The 21,208-nt window shown below is 52.2% G+C and overlaps 1 protein-coding gene across 1 annotated transcript in view; it reads left to right on the top strand.

Annotated features, from left to right (window-relative positions):
* Nucleotides 1-12,389: 12,389 nt before the first annotated feature.
* The window catches only part of PPP1R16B (protein phosphatase 1 regulatory subunit 16B), a 100,470-nt gene continuing 91,651 nt past the window's right edge, over nucleotides 12,390-21,208 (top strand). The window contains exon 1 of the mRNA XM_043602382.1: nucleotides 12,390-12,501. The gene's annotated coding sequence lies outside the window, so the exon portion shown is untranslated. The remainder of the gene's footprint in view (nucleotides 12,502-21,208) is intronic.

The raw sequence follows: 21,208 nt of genomic DNA, 5'->3' as shown, positions 1-21,208 counted from the left end.
GCAAGAGGGCCGCCATCTGCAAGCTAAGAAGAGAAGCCTCAGGAGAAACCAAACCCACTGACACCTCCATCTTGGACTTTTAGCCTCCCGAGGTATGGGAAGTAGATTTTTATTGTTTAAGCTGTTCAGTCTGTGGCATTTTGTTATGGCGGCCCTAGCAAATGACCACAGTGACCTTGACATTCCTCCCATCCCGTGGCAGTCCGTGTTCTCTCCCCTTGAGGCTGGGTGGAGACATTCACGCTTGAAGCAAGCTGCCATGTTGCGAGGAATCCCACGCTCACATGGAAAGACCCCACGTAGATGTTCCTGTTGCGGACCTAGCTGAGGTCCCAGCTGACACTCAGCAAGGACATCACACGCTGAATGACGACACCTCCAGGTGATTCCCGCTCTGAGCTGTTGAGTCACCCCCAGCCCCTGAGTCTTCCCAGCTGACACCCCAGACATGTGGAACGGAGACAAACTGTCCCTACTGTGCCCTTTTCAAATTTGAGATCCACAATTTATGAGCATAATAAAATGGTTGTCTGCCCCATTAAGGTTTTGGGGTAGTTACATAGCACCATGAATTCCCAAAGGCTCTTCTAGAGCAGCTACCGTGAGCCTGGCTCTCTCACGGAAAGGCACAGACCGCCCCTCTCCATCCAACGTTCTCCCCAGCCTTGAGGCAGAGCTGTTGCTGCCACCTGGTGGCCAACAGAGAGAATGCGAGACCTACTGTTCTCCCTCACGAGCAGCTTATTCTCACTCATTCATTCAGACATTCACAATCCCTGATGGTGGCGGGTCAAGCGTAGTTTTAAAAAGCATAATCTGGGGGCGCCTGGGTGGCGCAGTCGGTTAAGCGTCCGACTTCAGCCAGGTCACGATCTCGCAGTCCGTGAGTTCGAGCCCCACGTCAGGCTCTGGGCTGATGGCTCGGAGCCTGGAGCCTGTTTCCGATTCTGTGTCTCCCTCTCTCTCTGCCCCTCCCCCGTTCATGCTCTGTCTCTCTCTCTGTCCCAAAAATAAATAAAAAACGTTGAAAAAAAAAATAAATAAATAAAAAGCATAATCTGGGGTGCCTGGGTGGCTCAGTCGGTTAACCATCCGACTTTGGTTTAGGTCATAATTTCACGGTCTCACGGTTTGTGACTTCGGGCCCCGCATCTGGCTCGTTGCTGTCAGCGCAGAGCCCGCTTTGGAACCTCTGTCCCCCTCTCTCTCTGCCCCTCCCCAGCTCGCCCTCTCTCTCTCAAAAATAAATTAAAAAAAAAAAAAACATGAAAAAGCATAATCTAACACTACTGTTTCTTGTATGCGTTTGTCTTTGGTCATGAGATTTCATTTACGAGTCCCCAATCCCTTAAACTTTCCTTTAAAATCCAAAATTCTCTGAAAAGTGAAAGGTTTTCATCAGTTTGCAAAACTCGCTCAATAGCTAGACCTAATCTGAACTGACATGAGGCCATGCATCGTCTCTCACTGACATTTCACAGCAGAAATATCAGTGTTTGATTATGGGGTGCTGCCCTAGATTCCCTCTAGGGGTATTATATAATAGCCCCGGTTCTCAAGTGTGGTCCCCCGACCAGCGGCATCAGTATCGACTGGGATCTTGTCAAACATGGAACTTCTCAGGCCCCACCCCGGACCTGAATCAAAAACTCTGGGATGGAGTCCGGCCATCTGTGCTTTAACGACCCCTAAGGGTAATTCTGATTCATGTTCAAGTATGAGAATCACCGATATAGAGTATACGCACCACATTATATTTATGAAACCCCAGAGCCTGAATTCCAGAGCACATTTGGTTCCCATGGTTTCAGAGAAGAGATTCCTTGCAGACTTGTATTTTGAAACTTCAAGTCACGTTAAAGGAAGCCAGGAAACTTTTATGTGTAGGAAAGAGGGCGGGGCTTCCTTGTAGGCCTAGAGAAAGGATGATTGATAATAATAAAAGCTAACTTTCTGAGTGTTTATAACCTGGCGGGCACTGTGCCAAGTACCCGGGCTCACCAGGTCCACACAATGAACTTAGAAAGTAGGCATCGTTATCATCCCCATTTTATGAATGGGAAAACTGAGGCGAGGGGCGTGAGCAATTACCAAAGCACGGAGAGGACCCCCAAAGGAGGCCCTGGGCTTCAGCGGAGGGATACCGGCAAATCACAGGGCCTTGTTTCTTCGGTGTTCCGAAACCTGCTGGTGCCTCCCTTTGGCTAAGCTCTACGAGAAGCCAGAGAACAAGGGAATCCCTACGGCTTAGCCCACGGTGGTGCAGAGCAGAATAGATCTACGGGGGCCACTGTTCCACACTTCTGCGGCGAGTGTATGTTATCATAACTGGCTGCTGCTGTGTGTTTAAATATGAAAGTATCACATTGCAAGGATCCATTTGCGACTTGCTTTCGTTTTCACTCACATTTTTGTTTTCTAGATTTGTCTGTGTTGACACAGGTAGCTCTGTTTTAGTTCATTTTCTCTGTTGTCTAGAATTCCATCGTCATAAAAGAGCCCTTCGTAGGGGCGCCTGGGTGGCCCAGTCGGTTGAGCGACCGACTTCAGCTCAGGTCGTGATCTCACGGTTTGCGAGTTCGAGCCCCGCGTCGGGCTCTGTGCTGACAGCTCAGAGCCTGGAGCCTGCTTCGGATTCTGTGTCTCCATCTCTCTCTGTCCCTCCCCTGCTCATGCTCTGTCTCTGTCTCAGAAATAAATAAACATAAAAAAAAATTTTTTTTTAATAAATAAAAGAGCCCTTCGCTTATTGATCTCCAGTCCCCTGTCGGTAGATATTCAGAATGTTGCCCATCTTTTACCATTACAAATCAAACTACAATAAATATTCTTAGACCCCTCTTTTCCCACACCGGTGGGAGCCTTGCTCCAGGCCAGGTCCTCCTAAAAGTGGAGTTTCTGGGTCACAGGACACGCATATCCAACTTTTCCAAACAAGTGCAAAAGTCCTCTTCAAAGTGGCTGTACCGGTGTTGGGTTCCCCCTCACTCCAAGGGATTCCTGTGTCGTATCCCTGGCCTGTTCCTCCCTTGAGAGGAAGGACTTGCCTTGCCTTTCTGCCGGCCGGCAACCTTTCTCGCCTGGGTGTTTTGCTTGCCTTCGCTCAAGAACGCAGAAGCCGAGCCTCCTGTGTGGGGATGAGCGCTGCTTCATCTGCGGAGCCTGGATTTCTAGCATTCCGCCAGACCCTTCCTCTCTTGTCCCAGGCGTAACCCAGGACGAGCGCTTTGGCTTTCCAGCGTGGGTGTTACCACTCAGGAGTGGAGAACGACTTTGTTTGCTCCGGGTGGTCTCTGTCCTCCCCCAGAGGCAAAGAGTGCCAGCGGCCAGATGGACACAGAGCTGAGGGCCACCACGGCGACCACAAAAACACAAACCTGAAGCTGCCCGCTGTCCAAAATGTTGCCGCATCCGGGAGCTGTTTCTTGAACCCCGGAGCGAGCTGGGACCGGCGGCAGGGCCTCCGTAAACCCTTCCCACACCTTGTGAAGCAGGATCCCTTCATCCTCCCTGTGCTCCTCCTGCAGACAAAACAGACCTGGCGCCTGCTGGGGGACGCGCCCCACCCATCTGTCCGCTGGGAGAGGACAGGACAGGACAGGAGACACACACTGGGGACTTAAACTGCAGAAACTCCTTTTCCCACAGTGCTGAAGGATGGAAGTCCGGGATCAAGGTGTCAGCCGGGTCCTGTCTCCAAACGCAGTCACATTCCGAGGTCCTGAGGGTCCTCCCCACATTTGAAGGGGGGGTGGGGTGGAGCGGGAAACACCATTCAACCCCTCACACTGTCCAAACGGGAGAGGCAGACATGAATCCAATGGTGACAAAGAGATGTGAAATGATAGCTGTGGTCCCGGGGACCATGAGAGCCAAGGCCAGGGGGTTTAACTGAGACGCTTCCGGGAAGCCTTCACTGAGGAAGTGACATTGGGGCTGAGACCCGAAAGACGCGTGGGGTTTCAGCAGAGAACGAGGGAACAGGATGTTCCAGGAGATGGGAGTACCGTATCTGCAAGGTGTTGGGGAACTGGAGGGGAGCCAGTGGGGGGCGGGGGGGTGCTGTTAGCGGCGGGGGGGGGGGGGGGAGGGGACTTCCAGGGATGGCGAGGCCCTGCATCAGGGAAAAATCACCTGGGCACCCCTTAAAACCACAGACCCTGGGCCCCACTCCAGGCCCACGGAATCCGAACCTTCAAGAGACGGGGCTCCGGGATCTGCATTCCTTCCCAGTGTCCAGATTTTGTTATTTCGAAAAATATCAAACTCGCAGAGAAATCGAAAGCGAAGTACAAGGAACCCTTGAATACCCTTCACCTAGATTCACCGATGGTGAACACTTTGGCACATTTAGGCTTTTCTTTCTTCCTCATTCACCCTCCCCTTGGCAGGCATCCCCGAAGAATGAGGGAAGGAGCCGTCCTCCATGACCACAACACCGTGATCGCATCTCAGAGTATTAACGTTGCTTCGGTAATGGCATCTCATATACACACAAGAGCTAAATTCTCTATGGTCTACAAAATTCTTTTGTAGCCCTTCACTTCCTCAATCCAGGATCCGACCAAGGTCCACGCTTTATGTACTTTTGGTTGATGCCCCTTTACTCCCTCTTAATCTGGAATAGCTCCCCACCTTTAAATAAAAAAATTAACTTTGTAAAAGAGAGTCCAGGCTGGTGGAATGCCCCACATTCTAGATTTGTCTAAATTTTCCTCATGATTAAAATCAGGTTAAGTATTTTTGGCAAGACTATGCCATAGAAGGTGACGCGTACGTCATATTGCATCACATCAGGGCACACACACAATGTCAGGCTGTCCCATTCTTGGCGAGGCTGGGTTCCATCACTGGGCTGAGGTGGGGCCTTCTGGATCTCTCTATTGTAAAGGTGCATGTCCCCCTTTTTGAATCAGTACATAATTTGGGACGTGGTCATTTGAGCCACGTGAACATTCTGTCATCCAGCAACTTTTTACTCAGTGGCTCTAGCATCCGTTGATGACCCTTGCTTCCTCAGTTGTCATTATAGTGGTGACCGCACGGTGACATCTGCATTTTTTTTTTAATTTTTTTTCAACGTTTTTTATTTATTTTTGGGACAGAGAGAGACAGAGCATGAATGGGGGAGGGGCAGAGAGAGGGAGACACAGAATCAGAAACAGGCTCCAGGCTCCGAGCCATCAGCCCAGAGCCTGACGCGGGGCTCGAACTCACGGACCGCGAGATCGTGACCTGGCTGAAGTCGGACGCTTAACCGACTGCGCCACCCAGGCGCCCCGACATCTGCATTTTTAATAAGTGCCCCAGGTGATTCTTTTACTCAGGAAATTTGGGAAACCCTGCTTAAGTCAAGGTAAGAGTTGCAGGAGAAGATCACTATGGCATTGGCAGCTGGAGGCATTAGCTAAGACCTGTTGTTCTTAGGGGATCAGTTAAAATGCATATTCCTAGGACTGTATTACACCAAACAATGAAAAAGCATTGCCAAAGACAGGCCTGGGGAGCAGTGTGTTAACACCCTCTTCCTCCCTGTGCCCTAGGTAATTCTGTGCTCTGTGAACTTTGAGAAACACAGACTTAGGTGGTGATCCTTAGCCTGGATGCACATTACATTAAAAAACATTTTTTTTTGGGGGGCGCCTGGGTGGTGCAGTCGGTTAAGCGTCCGACTTCAGCCAGGTCACGATCTCGCGGTCCGGGAGTTCGAGCCCCGCGTCAGGCTCTGGGCTGATGGCTCAGAGCCTGGAGCCTGTTTCCGATTCTGTGTCTCCCTCTCTCTCTGCTCCTCCCCGTTCATGCTCTGTCTCTCTCTGTCCCAAAAATAAATAAACGTTGAAAAAAAAAATTAAAAACAAAACATTTTTTTTAATGTTTATTTATTTTTGAAAGAGACAGAGCATGAGCGGGGGAGGAGCAGAAAGAGGGAGACACGGAATCCGAAGCAGGCTCCAGGCTCTGAGCTGTCAGCACAGAGCCCGACGCACGTCTTGAACTCACAAACTGTGAGATCATGACCTGACCCAAAGTCGAACACTTAACCGACTGAACCACCCAGGCGCCCCAAGGATGCACATTGCATTTTCAAATCACCTGGGGAGTTTTTGTGATCCCTGTGTATACGTGTGTGTGTTTATTTTTTTTTTAATGTTTATTTTTGAGAGAGAGAGAGAGAGAGAGAGCATGAGTGGGGGAGGGATAGAGAGACACACATACACACACAGAATCTGAAGCAAGCTCCAGGCTCTGAGCTGTCAGCACAGAGCCTAATGCGGGGCTCGAACTCACAAACTGTGAGATCATGATCTGAGCTGAAGTTGGACCCTTAACCACTCAGCCACCCCGATAAGTGTGTGTTTAAAGGTAGGAGCCCCATCTCCAGAATCCGATTCAAATGGCCTGGGGCATCCATCCTTTCCAGCGCTCCCTCAGTGATTCCAACGTACCGCCAAGATCGAAAGGCACCGCGTTACGAGAATTCTCTGTAAACGGAATATAAAAATGAAATCCCGCCCGCCCCCTCCCCCAGTCACCCTGAAACTCACAGTATCCCCAGCACGGAGCTCACCTGCTAGCCGAGAACATCTAGTGTTCCCTCCGCACCTCTATGGGGCTCCCACTGTGTGCAAACATTTCTGACCGTGCTCTTTGGGAAGCTTACAAAAGAGGTCGAAGAAAGGTCACTTCCCTCAAAAGCACGAGGACGTGGGAAAACACACACACACACAAACCCGTGCGAGTATCGTACAAAAGGAGTTTTACCGACCAGGAAACTGACACCCTGGAAGGGGAAATGACCACCCAGCAGGTTCACAGTGGAGCCAGGACGCTTACCCAGCATGCCTTTCTACCGCCCTGGCTCATTTTCCCCGGAGCCCACGCTGCACCCTCTGCACTCCCTGCACTCCTGCCGACACCTTCGCCAGCAGCACCTGCCTCCCAGCAAGGCTCACGGGGGGGCCAGCCATCGCAGGACGTATTTGTTGAATGAATGAATGTAGCCAGCCCGGCACCTGCCCACCGGCGGGCATTAAGAACCGGTGGCTCAAATAACCTCGAAAATGAATCCCTGTGAGTGGGATGAGCTCATTCTTCCCACAGACTCAGGAGCCTCTGGGCCTTTCTTCTCCTGGACCCCTTGCTTTACCTCATAACAACCATATAATGAACCCCCATTCTACCTCCTGTGTAATTATGTAACTGTGAGTTCACTTGAGCTGCACTTGACTAGTGGGAAGTTACGTAGATATTTAATTCTGTATTTGTAAACACCGATGTGTCAGATTTCATATGTTGGGGCCAATCCGTTTATTTTTAGGTCCTCAAAGATTTCCCGCCATCTATTAGAATGTTCCTTGGCCTTGGACTGTATCCTAATGTCTCATAGACCATAGGTGAGCTCAAAATATAAAGCAGGGCTTTCGTGCCTGGGGACAGGGGACAGGCTGGGAGACACCGTCCTCTGGTTGCTTTCAAGGGACCAGTTTAAGTTTTTTTTTTTTTTTGGTGAAAACTTTATTGCGATCCATATACTGCACAATTCACCCACTTAAAGTATACAATCCAGGGGTGCCTGGATGGCTCAGTCGGTTAAGCATCCGACCGGCTCAGGTCATGATCTCATGGTGCGTGAGTTCGAGCCCCGCATCAGGTTCTGTGTTGACAGCTCAGAGCCTGGAGGCTGCTTCAGATTCTGTGTCTTTCTCTCTCTCTCTCTGCCCTTCCCCTGCACACACTCTGTCTCTCTCTCAAACATTAAAAAGATTTAAAAAAAAATAAAGTGTGCAATCCAGCGGGCTCTGGTATATTCATAGTCGGGCAGCCATCACCGCATCGGTTTTAGTATTTTAATCACCCCCAAAAGAATCTAGTGCCTTTGATCAATCATGCTTCCCTTGCCCCCCAAACCCTCTCCCACTTCCAGACAACCACTGATCTACTTTCTGTCTCTATACATTTGCCTGTTCTGGACATTACCTACCGGTAGAATCGTACAACCTGTGGTCTCGTGTCTGGCTTCTTTCGAGGTGCATCCGTGTTGTGGTATGTATTGGTACCTCACTCCTCTTGATTGCCAAGTAATACTGCACTGTGTGGACATATATCGCATTTTATTTACCCATCCAACAGACGATGGACATTTGGGCTGTTTCCACTTTGGTGCTGTCGTGCGGAATGCTCTGTGAAGGTTCGTGCACAGGTTTGTGTGGAGGCATGCCTTTATTTCTCCCCGCTGTGTACCGACCAGTCGAATTTCTGGATCATCTGGTAACTCTATGTTTAACATTTTGAGCAACTGGCGGGCCGTTTTTGAAAGCAATGACCCCATCTTACATTTCTACAAGCAATGTATGAGGTGTCTAATTTCTTCACTTCCTTGCCAGCCCTTGTTATTGCCTGTCATTTTGATTACAGCCTTCCTATTAAGTTTGAAATGGGATCACATCGTAGGTTTGATTTGCGTTTCCTTGATGGCTAATGACTTTGAGCGTGTCTTCGTGCACTTACGGGCCACTTATGTATCTTCTTTGGAGAAATGTCTACTCAGATTCTTTGTCAAATTTTGAATCGAGTTATAGCAAACCCTCGGTTTGCGAGCATAACTTGTTCCGGAAGCATGCTTGTATTCCAAAGCACTTGTATATCAAAGCAAATTTCCCTGGAAGAAATAAGGGACACTCAGATGATTCATTCCACAACCCAAAAATATTCATATAAAAATGATTACAATACTGTAATGTAAAACAAAATAATAAAGAAAATACAAAATGTGAAGAAAAATAAACAAATTAACCCGTACTTACCTTTGAAAACCTTCCTGGCTGGTGTGCGGGAGACAAGAGAGAGGAGGGTTATTGTGTAGGACGACTGTCACTATCACTAATGGAGTCACTGCTATCTGTTGGCTCAACGGAATCTTCTGCACGGGGGCCATCGTAGACACTCGCACGGATGTTGACCACAGTCATATACTGTATGTAATGTAACTGGCAATAAGGCAGCAGAGGAAAGGGTTTCTATCTGCAGGCAGCCTGACGTCGGATGAAGCAAAGCATTCCTAAGCTTACTCTTGTATGGGAAAGCAAAGGACTGTCCCTAGATGCTTTGAAGTGACAAAAAATACAGTAGTGCCTGTTGTGGGCACCTTCCAACGTTCTGAAAACTCACTGATTTCTGCCAAGCACTGAGGCGTTAAGACCAAGCGTCTGAGCATGAGAGACAATCACCCAGAATCCCTCGGGGAGGGAGGGAGAGGGAGAGAAGAACCATTGGCTCAGTTGTGATCATGTGACTTTTGGCATCAGGTACTACTTGTATTGCAAGACATCGATTGTTTAATCAAGTTAAAATTTATTAGAAATGTTGGCCCATCTGGAAGAACACTCGTAGAACGAGTTACTCGCAGACCAAGGTTTTTACTGTTTGCCTTTTTATTATTGAGTTGTAAGAGCTCCTTACATATTCTAGATACAAGACCTTATCAGATGTATGATTTGCAAATCTTTCCTCCCATCTGGTGAGCTATTGTATTAGTTTGCTAGGGCTGCTGTGACAAAATGCCACATTCTGGGTGGCTTAAACACCAGAAGTTTATTTCTCACAGCTCTGGACGCTAGAAGTCCAAGATCAAGGTGTTTGCAGATTTGGTTTCTCCCAAGGTTTCTCTCCTTGGCTTGTAGATAGCCATCCGTTCCCTGTCTATGTCTTCACAAGGTCTCCCCTCTATGGGTGCATCCCGGATGTCCTTTTCTCCATTTATAAGGACACTAGTCACACTGGATTCAGGCCCTATCCTAAGGGCCTCAGTTTGACTTAATCACCTCTTTAAAGGCTTGTTTCCAAATACAGTTAATTCTGAGGTACTGGGGGTTGGGACTTAGACATGTGAATTTCGCGGGGACACAATTCAGCCCATAACAGTTACTTTCTCTTCACTTTCTTGATGGTGTCCCAAATTAAAAAAAAAAATTAATGTTTTTATTTATTTTTGAGAGAAAGAGAGAGACAGAGCGTGAGCAGGGAGAGAGAGAGGGAAACACAGAATCCGAAGCAGGCTCCAGGCTCTGAGCTTGCAGCACAGAGCCCGACGCGGGGCTCGAACTCATGAGTTGTGAGATCATGACCCGAGCCGAGCGGGACGCTCAATGAACTGAGCCACCCAAGTAGGTACCCTGATGATGTCCCAACTTTTTTTTTTTTTAATTTTTTTTAACATTTATTTTTGAGACAGAGAGAGACAGAGCATGAACGGGGGAGGGTCAGGGAGAGAGGGAGACACAGAATCGGAAGCATGTCCCAACTTTGGAAGCACAAACTTTTTTTTTGGTAGGACCTGACTTCTCTGTTTTTTTTTTCTTTGTTGCTTGCGCTTTAGGTGCCACATCTAAGAAGCCATTACTCTGATGAGGGTTTTGCACCTTTAGCTCTTACGCGTCAGTCTGGTCTGTTTTGAGTTAATTTCTGTACACGGTGTGAGGTAGGGGTCCAGCCTCATTCTTCTGCACAAGGAAATCCATTTGTCCCAGCGTGACATCCAGTTGTGCATGAAAAGATTTGTTGAGAAGATTATCGGTTCCTCGTTAAATCGCGGTGTCACTCTTGTTGAAAATTAATTGGTCGTAGGTGGAAGGGTTTATATTTGGACTCTCAGTTTTATCCCATTGTCTGCATATCTATCCTCATACCCATACTTCACTGCCTCGATTACTGTAGCTGTGTTTTGAAATCAGGAAGCGTGAGTCCTCCACGTTATTCCAAGTGCACCGGAACTTTTGGCATCAGATACGGTGAAAGGTGTGAATGAACAATACAACATGGGGATTTGGGCCCATCCTCAAGGCTTCATGTCAGGAACTTAGGCTCCAAGTTCAATACCTGCCTTAGATGGATTCCCGCCCTCTGAGCCGACAGCTCTTCTCGACAAATCAACGGAAACATTCTGTGGAGAACAATGATCCCCTTGGGTTATTTTAAACATCGCTTTATGTCTTCTCCCCCACCTGCTCTGCTCTCTAATTGCTCCTTCTGAAACAGTGTCATTCACCACTGGATTATTAATGAACTAAGAGGGAGGGGGGGGGTGTGAATGAGGGAGGGGGCTTTCAGAGGACTTGAGGGGCCCCAGGGCCTGGAACAAGCCCAGCCCTGAGTTTTTCACCTTCCCCAAGGAAGGTTACTGAGTTGCCTTAGCAAACAGGAAATCCCTAAACTCAGGTTCTACCCGCCACCGCAAAAGGACATTGCTAGTGTGATGGCCAAGAGGAATTCTTCCTTCAAACTGGATTGCTGGGACGTGAAAAACTGTGCATCACCCCCAAACTCCCCAAACTTAAACCTTGTCTGCACCATCACTGACTGGCCCTGGGCTGCCTGGGGCTCTAAGCTGAGGCGGAGAAAGCTCAGGAAACAAGGCCCTTTGTGGACAAGAGAATTCTATTGTTCTAAAGCCAGTGTTCAGGGAGTGTGGATTCCAGAGAATGTTTTGGTATGGGTTTTTTCCCTTTGTTAACTTTCTCTTCTCTTCCTGGGGGGTGAGGTGGGGAGTAGGGCCCTCTCAACAGCCACGTAAAAATAGTTAGATCCTGTAAAGAAAAAAAAAAAAAAAAAAAAAAAAAAGATGGTGTTCAGAGTGCTGAGGCCTTCAGCCCCGGAAAGAGGCTCGAATTCGATGATCGAAACCTCCTCGGTGTGTTTTGCTTTTCGTTTTTTCATTTTTACCACTAGATCTCCGGAGGGCAGCCCCTTTCTGGAGGCTGCACACCTCAGACAGTGACGGACGTCAGCGGAGGTACGACCACTTCCTTCCTCCTTCGCTTAGCCTCCTTTACACAAAGAGGAAATGATGAGAGTCCGTGTCGCAGGCCACAACCCCCAAGCTCCCACCGATCTCTCCTCACCCCCCACCCCCGCCCCGTCTGGGGAACCTGTCCCCACAAACCTGTCCCCAGGGCAAGGCCTAGTTGGGCTTCTTGAGGTCCCGGAAAGGCTTCAGACTCAGGCTGCGCAGGCCTTCGAGGTAGGAGACCTGGGTTTCTGGCACTGGTACTGATTCTGTATGACCTCGGGCAGGTTACTGCTCCCCTCTGGGCTTCATGATGCCCTTCCACGAAATGGGAGCAGGAATGCAGTCCTGGGCTTCCCCCTTTCCGCGTTTGGTGATGGTGAGGAGAGGGCGTGGAAAGGGGGGAAGACTGTAAGGACCACTGTTCCGAAGCCTGGCAACGTCCATGGCCCTCGACTTCCGCTGCTCAGCGGAGGGGCCCGCACCCCCAGGGTGCCGGGACCCTTCTGCGAGCTCCCAGGGCGGCGGGAGGAGCGGGGTGAGCGTGCCCACCCACTTCCCCGGAGCTCAGGCCCCGCCTAGGGGGAGGAGCCGAGGGGCGGCGCGGAGGCTGGCGGCCGGGCTCAGCCAGCTTCTGTCGCCGCACGGGCAGCTGCGGCTCGGGGACCGACTGACAGAGCCAGGGCCGGAGCCGCTCGGGGCCGGGCTAGGGAGAGCGGGTGAGTTCCCCGGCGACGCCGCCCCTCCCTGGCTGGAGCCGGCGGGGATGAGGATCGCGGCGGGGAGGTGGTCCCAGCCGCGGAAGGTCTGGTTGGGGGTGTGTGGGGCGCGTGGGCCAAGGGCCGGCGGCTGGAGGTAATTGGGGGAGGGGGCGCTGGAACGGCGGGTGCGGGGAGCGCAGGCCGGGGAGTCGGGCTAGGGTGGGGGCGTTCTCCGGGTCTGGCGCGCCTACGACGAGGCTGGGGTAGGGGGCGCATCGGCAGGCTGTTGGCCGGGGCCACCGGGGCCCGCTCTTGGGGCAGCCTGTGGGATTTCGGCTGCTTCTGCAGGGGGTGGCAGTGCCGCGAAGCGGGAGCCACAACCAGCATCAAACGGCCGGGGCGCCCAGCCTCGGGGCCCGCCGTGGGGGCGCCGCCCCCTCGCGTGGCGGCGCCAGATCCCCGCAGGGAGCGCTTCTGCCCGGGCGGGAAAGGTCCCCAGGGCGGGCGCCCCCGCGTGCGGACCCGCCCCGCCGCTGGCTCCAGCTGACAGCGCCCGCCGGCCCCGGGAGACCCCGCGCGCTCCTTCCCCGCGGGAGGTGCTCCCGGCCTCTCCAAAGGGCCGCCGTGCGCGGGCTGCCGGGTCCCCGCGCCAGGAGCGCGCCTCTCCTCCCGAGTCCCGCGCCCCGACTCCGGCCCGAGGAGCGCCCCCGAGAGCCTGGGATGGGCAGAACCCGTGCAACCCGCCCCAAAGAGGTCGCGCGGAGGGGTCTGCCCAAGGTCACCCGGAGCGCCCAGGCTGAGCTGCCCAGACCGCCCGAGTGGAACGCAGGGAGGGGGAGGCGCCCGCTGCCAGCCTCCTTTCCCTGATGCAGACTCCCTCCCTCCCTCCTCCTCCCCCAGTCTGGACCCGGCTCCTCGGGAGCCGCTGCTGATGCAGCTCCCAGCCCCGAGCGGATGATTGAGCCGAGGCGAGCTTTGAATCCGGTGTTCCCGGGAGGGCCGCGCTCAAAGCCTGGGCCCCGGGACTCCCGGGCACTCGGGAGCGGGGAGAGAGGTGGCTGCATAAGCGCTTCTCAGAACCGAAAGCCGAGCTGCTTGCGCGCCCATGTGATTGGATTCCACATAATGGGCCCCTGTTCTCGCTGTCAGAAGCGCTCACCAGCTCCCCGCGGCCGCGGGCACCAGGTGCCGCCTCTGAATCGCCCTCTGTGGAGGACCCAGGGCCCCGAGGTACCAGGCTCCCTTTCCCGCAGGGCTGTCTCTGGAAGGGGCCTGTCATTAGCCGCCTGAGCCCACGGGGTACTTTCCTGAGTGCCCTGCCATTTCCTGCGGCTGGTGAAACAGCGAGGGGGAAAACCCTCCATCTGGGAGGCTTCCCCCTAGGTTGGTAATAAAGCTTCTTAGCTCAGCCAGTGACTGGCGCTGGGCTGGAAGGCAAGGCACTTGGCCTCCAGGAGCCTCAGTTGCCTCTAAGACAATGGGGCTAATACTCAGGCTGTGGGCAGGGGTGGCGAGGGGACCCACGTGAAGTGCTTGGTGCAGTGGAGCCGGTTGGGAGGAATGCTCTTAGGTAAATACTGGCGCCCTTCCTAGTGGTTTTGAGTGGGGTGTGTCTCTTTTAGGCAGGAGCAGCCCGTGGAGTCCTGGAGGGTGGTTCTGCAGGGGCCGGGGGAGTTTCCACATCTTCCCCCAGCTTGGTCACAAAGCTCCAGCCTGCAGGCGGCTTGTGGGCCCTGGTGAGCGAGTCCTTTCAGCTCGCCGCCTGCTCACAGAGCCATCCCACGCAGATTTCCCCGGCCCCTTCTCTCCCCCCTGCCAGCAAGATGCTGGAGACAAGATGTCACCCAGGCCACTCTGGACGTTCGACTTTGAACCCTCTGGTCAACTGGAGCGTACCCAACAGTGTCGCCCACCCTGCAACCTTCCTGACCCGTTTCCTGGTCCCAGCCTCTGCAGTGGCTCCTTCGGGAAGACCAGTTGACCCTCCCTGTCCCTCTGTCAACCTCCTCCCACTGGGACATTCACCTGCACATTCTCTGGTTAGCGTGCGGAGGCTCCTTGCCTCCTGGAAGGACACGCGGGCGAGGCCAACGTATGCTCAGACTTCATTCCGGTCACTGGTGCTGGAGGGAAGGTTAAATCCTAATCTAGCCGCTAAGTCTGTTTGGGAGCCTGAGGGACAGGGGGAAGGGGATGCTGACACAGGAAGGTGGGATTTTCCCCAAGGCCAGAACCTTTCGGCTGAGCCCATTTGGACTCATTGGAAACTAGGGCCTCAGTTTCTTTTCAAAACCAGTCCCATCCCCAGAGGGACCTTTCTCTGGCCAACAGAGGTTGCAGCTAGCCTGGTTTTGCAGCTGGCGGAAGGCACATTCCTGGATTCCCGTGCCGTACTTGGACCCTCAAGAACCCCACCCAACCTCGCTGCCTTCCCCCAACTAGCTGCCCCAGCCTGTTCCCTGCCTGCACCTCGGACTTGAACCATTTGGCGTATAGTGGGTCCCACAGGGCATTCTGCCAGCAGAGATCAGGACGACTCTTCTTTAGCCCGAGCACATCTTAGAGGCTGGGCTCAGGGAGGGCTTGGACCAGCCTGCCTCCTGCAGAAAGCTACAAAGTTTGCAGACCACGAGCACCAGGCAGGTTTAGTTCAAATGATAGCTCGATACGTAAAAGCTGTGTGATGACAGGTAAATTACTGTTCTGAGTCCTGGTTTTCTCATCTGTAACATGGGAGCAAATAGTACTGCCTACCTCGTGGGGTTGTGAGCATTCTGTGAGATAATAATGCACAGAAAGTGCTTAGTGCAGCACCTGGTGTGGGCAGGAATGCAGGAAATGATTATCGTCACCATCACCACCATTTCCTCCTCTGCCTTGGGCTGTCAAAGGTCCCACCGCCTCCAGTCTGGGGGAGTCAGACCTCTTCTGCCTCTAGCTCTCAGGACAGGGAAAGCCTCTTGGCTGGGGAGGCCTGACTCCTGGGAACTGGAGTCCAGCATGGGCCTGTCCCCAGGAAGTCTGTGAGTTAGCCTCTCACATCTGGCTGCCATTTTCCAGGATTTGTGGGTTCATTCGATAGATGTTTACTCCATTGTAGACCTTGTGCTTAGCGAGGGATTTCAAGATGAATCAAGCAGCAATCAGGGCTCCCCTCTGCGGGGGAGACCCAGGCCTGGAAACAGATAGCGAGGACACCGTGGGATAACAGCTTCACTGGTGAGAAGGGGAGGGGAGAGCCGAGCGGCGGGTGGACAGGTGGCCGGGGCTAACCAACCCAGGTTTCCCTCCTGAAGCTGCCACCTTGCTGCTGGCTGGTGATGGACAGATGCCTGGGTAAGAAACTCAGCGCAGGGCCTTTTAGATATTAATCAGAGCTTTGCACATGTTAGTTGCTATTATTACTAGTCTGTGATGACCGATGACAGGTGGGCAAGCTGCTGTGGGAGCGCGTCGCGGGTCTTCGGAGACAGTTTTCCAGGTGGCGGGTACTAGAGGGGCGGGCAGGCTGAGCAGAGGGAGCGGCTTGCGCAACAGCACAGGGGCTTGAAAGCGCTTGGTGTCTCTGGGAGCAGTGGGCAGAGGCCGCGGCTGGAGTGCCATCACCATAGGGCGTGACGGACGCTGGGGCGGCAGGCGAGGCCAGGGAGGTGGGCAGAGGCCATCCTTCCGAGGGGTCCCAAATGATTAAACACTCGCTGACCCGAAGCAGGCACCCTGCGGCCTGTGGAGGGCTGTCCGGTTGCACACCCAAGAAAGTCTAGGATTAACTTCTGCACGGGAGGGAGGGCTGGCCCCGGGCTCATCGGCCAGTATGTTAGCTGTCCCTTCCTCTTCCTTCTACTAGGAAAGCACGGAGATCCCCTCCTTCTTCCCGAGATGCTTTTACTACTTCTTCATCTGTTTCTCTCTTCCTGGGACTCAGTAGCTCATTTGAAGGAAGGGGATGTACGTGGAGGAAGTGCCGTGATCTGGCTCCTTATTGATTATAACATCGTACCAGGGGCCCGTATGCTTCCTGGAGGCTGGTCACTGTCCAAGGTCTTTGCTTGCATTGCCATGGAATGCTCATACCGACTGACTTGAAGTGGATGCATTTATCCCTGTTGTACAGAAGGGGACACTGAGGCACCAAGGGTGAGGCGATTTGCTAAGGGGCCTGGGGCTCCTAAGTGGCGGGAACTCATGTCGGGGGTCTCCAAAGCTTCCACGTGCTGTCCCGTACCACTTCACTCATGCTCCTTGTAAATCGCTAAATGTTTCACTCATGCAGAACGTCTGGTTTCTTCCCCTGTGTACCCTTGGATGCTGGGCAGTAGGCACCTTGGGGATGGGTCACGGTGGGGGGTGCTCTGGCTTCCTGGACACTGCTCCCTTCTCTCCCTGCCCTGATTTTTGGGGAGGCCCCGTGGGCAGGCATTTGGCAAAGGGGAGGAGGTGTTCTTGGATGTCTCGGAATTCAGGGCCGCATCCCTTGGCCCGTAGGGTCCCACAAATGTGCCTTGAGGCAGGCAGTTTGTAACCTCATTGATGTGGCAGGTGGTGGTTGAGTTCTACCGGGACCCCCTAGGAAGGAATGAGTCTTTTAGGAGGGCTAGTCAGCACGTCGCGTGACCTTACCTGTTTTCAGAAGGCAAAGGCTCAAATTTCCTTTTCCGTAGGAGGTGGAGTTTAGGGCTGGGGTTCAAATCCAGGTTCTGCCTTCCACTGGCTTTGGGGCCTTGGGCAATTTCTTCGCTTCCTTGAGCCTCAATTTCTCCACCTGGAAATACAGATCATATATACTATATACATAATATGTATAATTCGGAGTTGTAATAAAGACTTGTAATCATACAAAGAAAACCTGGCTTCCACGTCGTAGATAACGTCGGTATAATATCCACAACATTGACCTGTGTGGTACTTATCGTAGTTGTGATCATATGGTTATTTGTGGTCATTACTTTTTGAGTCTGTCTTACTCGCTAGACCAGTGGTTCTCAGCCGGTAACCGTTCGGCCCCCAGGAGTCCTTTGGGAATGTCTGGAGACATTTTTGGTTGTCACAACTGGGGAGGTGCGGGGTGGGGGGGGGTGCTACTGGCGTCTAGCGGGTACAGGCCAGGGATGCTGCTGAATTTCTTACATCACACAGGACAGCCTTTCATAGCAAAGAGTCACCCAAATGTCAACAGTGCCGAGGCTGGGAAAAGTTGCACTGGGCTATGAGCCTCATAAGGTCAGTGACTGTGTCTAATTCATTCAGCTCTGTGTCCCCGGTTGCCCAGCATGGAGCCCGGTACATGGGAGACAATCAATATGCATTAAAAGGATGAATGAGGACTTGGAAGGCCTTGTGTCCCCTGGAGTCCCAGAGGTTTGGCTTGTAGGACATTTTGAATGGGCAGGAGAGATTTAGATGAAACTGAATGATAAATGGCCAGTTGGTGATGCAGGCCAAGGAAATTCAGACCAAGCTATTTTCCTTCGCCAGCAGGTGCTGGGGGGCCCAACTGATCTGAACCATTGCTGCAGTGACCAGTGCATTTTGGTCACGTGCCCGTAGGACTCACCTTTATCTGGACGAGCCGGCCGGGGCAGGCGAACTAGGTGCCGACAAGGAACGCCCTGTCAGCGGGGCCCTTGGGATTTGCCAAGCTGGGCCACAGCTGCTGTTGCCTTCCTGTTTTTTCCCTTTCTGGTGGAATGAAGGAAACCCACTGAATGGCTATTTTTCCACTGACATTTACAGCAATGTGATAGGCTTTGGATTAATGAGGTCAAGCTCCAGTGTGAAATCTGCCCGATAACTTGAAGCTGGGCCAACAGGAAGACACGGCTTGTTTTCTTTGGGCTATTTGATGTCTTTGGATGGCTTTGGCCAGGGAAGCAGGGGTCACAACTCCGTACAAAAGAAGGGAATGTTTTTACGCCCCAGAATTCTAGAGACTGGAGTTGTTGTCTCTTTTTCAGTTCATTGGGAAGGCTGATTTTAAATTTTTTAAAATGTTTTTATTTATTTTTGAGACAGAGAGAGACAGAGCATGAGCAGGGGAGGGGCAGAGAGAGAGGGAGACACAGAATCCGAAGCAGGCTCCAGGCTCTGAGCTGTCAGCACAGAGCCTGATGCGGGGCCCGAACTCACGGACCGTGAGATCATGACCCGAGCTGAAGTCGGACGCTTAACCGACTGAGCCACCCAGGTGCCCCGGGAAGGCTTATTTTAATGCCGACTTAGAAATAAGTAACTCATTTGAGCAGAGGTTCACTGTGAGTCCTAGGCTGGCTGCCGAGCATGGATCTGGGCTATGCAAAGCTGTTTTTCTGGGGCTCTCTGGGAGTCCAAAGGAAAAGATCGGCCCCAGAGGGTGCTTGGACAGGTTAGAGGTGCGCATGAGTTAGAACTTATTCTGATGGGGGACGCCTTCTTGGACAATGTGCCTCAAACTTGCTCACGAGTCATCTGGGGGTTCCTGTAAAACGCACAACCTAATTTAGTAGGTCTGGGTCCTGAGTGTCTGCATTTCTCACAGGTTCCCAAGGGGGAGCCATTCTGCTGGTTTGCGAGCTGTACTTCGAGTGGCAAGGGTCTGGGGAAGCCCACGTCTCCAGGGGAAGGGTCTCTGGTGTCACTCACGCAAACACAGCAGCATTCAGCTCGTCACTCCTGTTGGCCCAGCCATCTGCTCTGCCGGCTGGCTTGCAGGGGCACCTGTTTCTTGCTCCCCCTTCTCCGTGTGTCCAGGCCTGGGACCAAACATGAAAACGAGGCCGCTTGCTCCCAAGGGCAGGAACAGGTGGGGACGTCTGGTGCTTCCAGAGATGTGTGTCCAGGGACATGCCGTTCCCGCGTCACTGATCACCTGGGGCTTGTTGAACATACAGATCCTCAGGCCCTGCTTAGCCCAACCCGCCTGTATCAGAACTGGCCCGGCCCTGGGAATCTGTGTTTGTAAAAAGTGGGCCAGGAGATTCTGATCCACAGCCAGGCCGGCAGAGGGGAAGCCGGGAGGAAAGAATGGCTACATGTGGAAGTGAATCGCGCAGCAGGCGTGATATGTGAGGTTGTGGACTTGTGCACTGCCCGATGGCACAGGGAGGGGGCAGAAACCTCGCCGGCCCCACTTGCTAAGCTCTGCACCCTGCAGGGTTGCATCTGCCTGGAAGGAAGGACACCTTTTTCTTAATCGTAATAATAATCGTCAACATCTGGTACGTATCACGAGGCAAGCACTGTTTATTTAACCCCTTTAGTCTCATCCTCGCAAACTGTAGAGGGGGCATTACGGCGACCTTGATTTTACTGCTGAGGAAAGCGAGGCACAGAGAGGTGCAATGACTTACGTCAGGTCACATGGCCATTAAGTGCGGGAGTCAGGATTTGAATACAGGACGTCTGGCTTCAATGTGCTGGCACTTAAGTCATTATGTTCTCTGGCTTTTCTCTGGGCAAAAATGCCGTTGCGCTTCGGGGCTGTCCCGACTCCGAGGAAGTGCCTTTTTCTATTTCTTTCCCAGGTAGGGGAAAGGCTAGCGGTGGCCTTGGCCGTCCCTGGAGTCAGGGACATCAGCATCCGTCACGTCTGCCCTGGGAGCATCCCTTGAGAACAGAGGGGATAGGTGTGCAGAGTCCTGGGTCATTTACGTCCCTGGGGCCTGAGCTCACCCAGATGACTTATTTACGTCTATTACTTACTTAGGCATCCCTAGCCTTTACTTCTTGGCACTGGTCAGAGGCCCCATGTACCTTCCAGCTTGGTGAGTTCTCAGAATTTCTTGGCTCCCAGACTGATTCAGAGTCTCAATCAGAACTGGCTTTATTTTCTGTCATCCAAGAGCAACTAAAGGCACACATTCCCATATTTATTTCCTTCAGGGCTCTTGGCCCTTCTCGGTGTCTGTCCCTGTTTCCAGGTTCCTTTCTGGAACTCTGTAGACATCATTGGCGCCCCATGAACTGGACAGAGAGCCAATGTTGCTTTATAGACGTTGCCTATTGCCGTATAAAGAAATAGGGAAGATTTTCTCCAAAATTTCATTAGTTATCTTTTTTTTTTTAATGTTTTTATTTGTTTTTGAGACAGAGAGAGACAGAGCATGAGCAGGGGAGGGGCAGAGAGAGAGGGAGACACAGAATCCGAAGCAGGCTCCCGGCTCCGAGCTGTCAGCACAGAGCCCGACGCGGGGCTCGAACTCACGGACCACGAGATCATGACCTGAGCCGAAGACGGACGCTTCACCGACTGACTGAGCCACCCAGGCGCCCCAGTTATCTTCTTTTACATATAAAGCCAAGCTTTCGTTTTCTTATTGCGGCATTTGATCCTGTTTAGTTATAAAAAGAATCCAAAATCATTGTTAACATCCGAATAGTACAGAAATGTGGAAAACAGAAAGTGAAATGTCCCCACCCATCATCTCCAGCCCCTCATTTCTTTTCCCCAGAAGAAATCCCTGGATGTTTTTGAAACTTTCCATAAGTGTCTTATATACATACGTACAAACCCCTATTCATTTATGTGTCTGTCCTTTTCTCTTAACACACCTCTGCAGCATGCTTCTGAAACTCCCCCTTTCAGCTCATTTATCTTAGCACATGTCAACCTACCTCTGTCGCTAGGGCTATGTGGTACTCCAGGAATAAGCATTTATCGTAATGGACTTTCTAGTTCCTTGTGACAGTGAAGGTTGTTTCCAGTTTTTCTCCTACTAGAGCTGTGAAGTCACAGCATCCTTGCCGGTGC

This window comes from Prionailurus bengalensis, chromosome A3 (genome assembly GCF_016509475.1).
Source record: "Prionailurus bengalensis isolate Pbe53 chromosome A3, Fcat_Pben_1.1_paternal_pri, whole genome shotgun sequence".
Taxonomy (NCBI): Eukaryota; Metazoa; Chordata; class Mammalia; order Carnivora; family Felidae; genus Prionailurus; species Prionailurus bengalensis.
The sequence above is the reverse complement of the archived record's forward strand: the minus strand, read 5'-3'. Positions and strand labels throughout refer to the sequence as shown.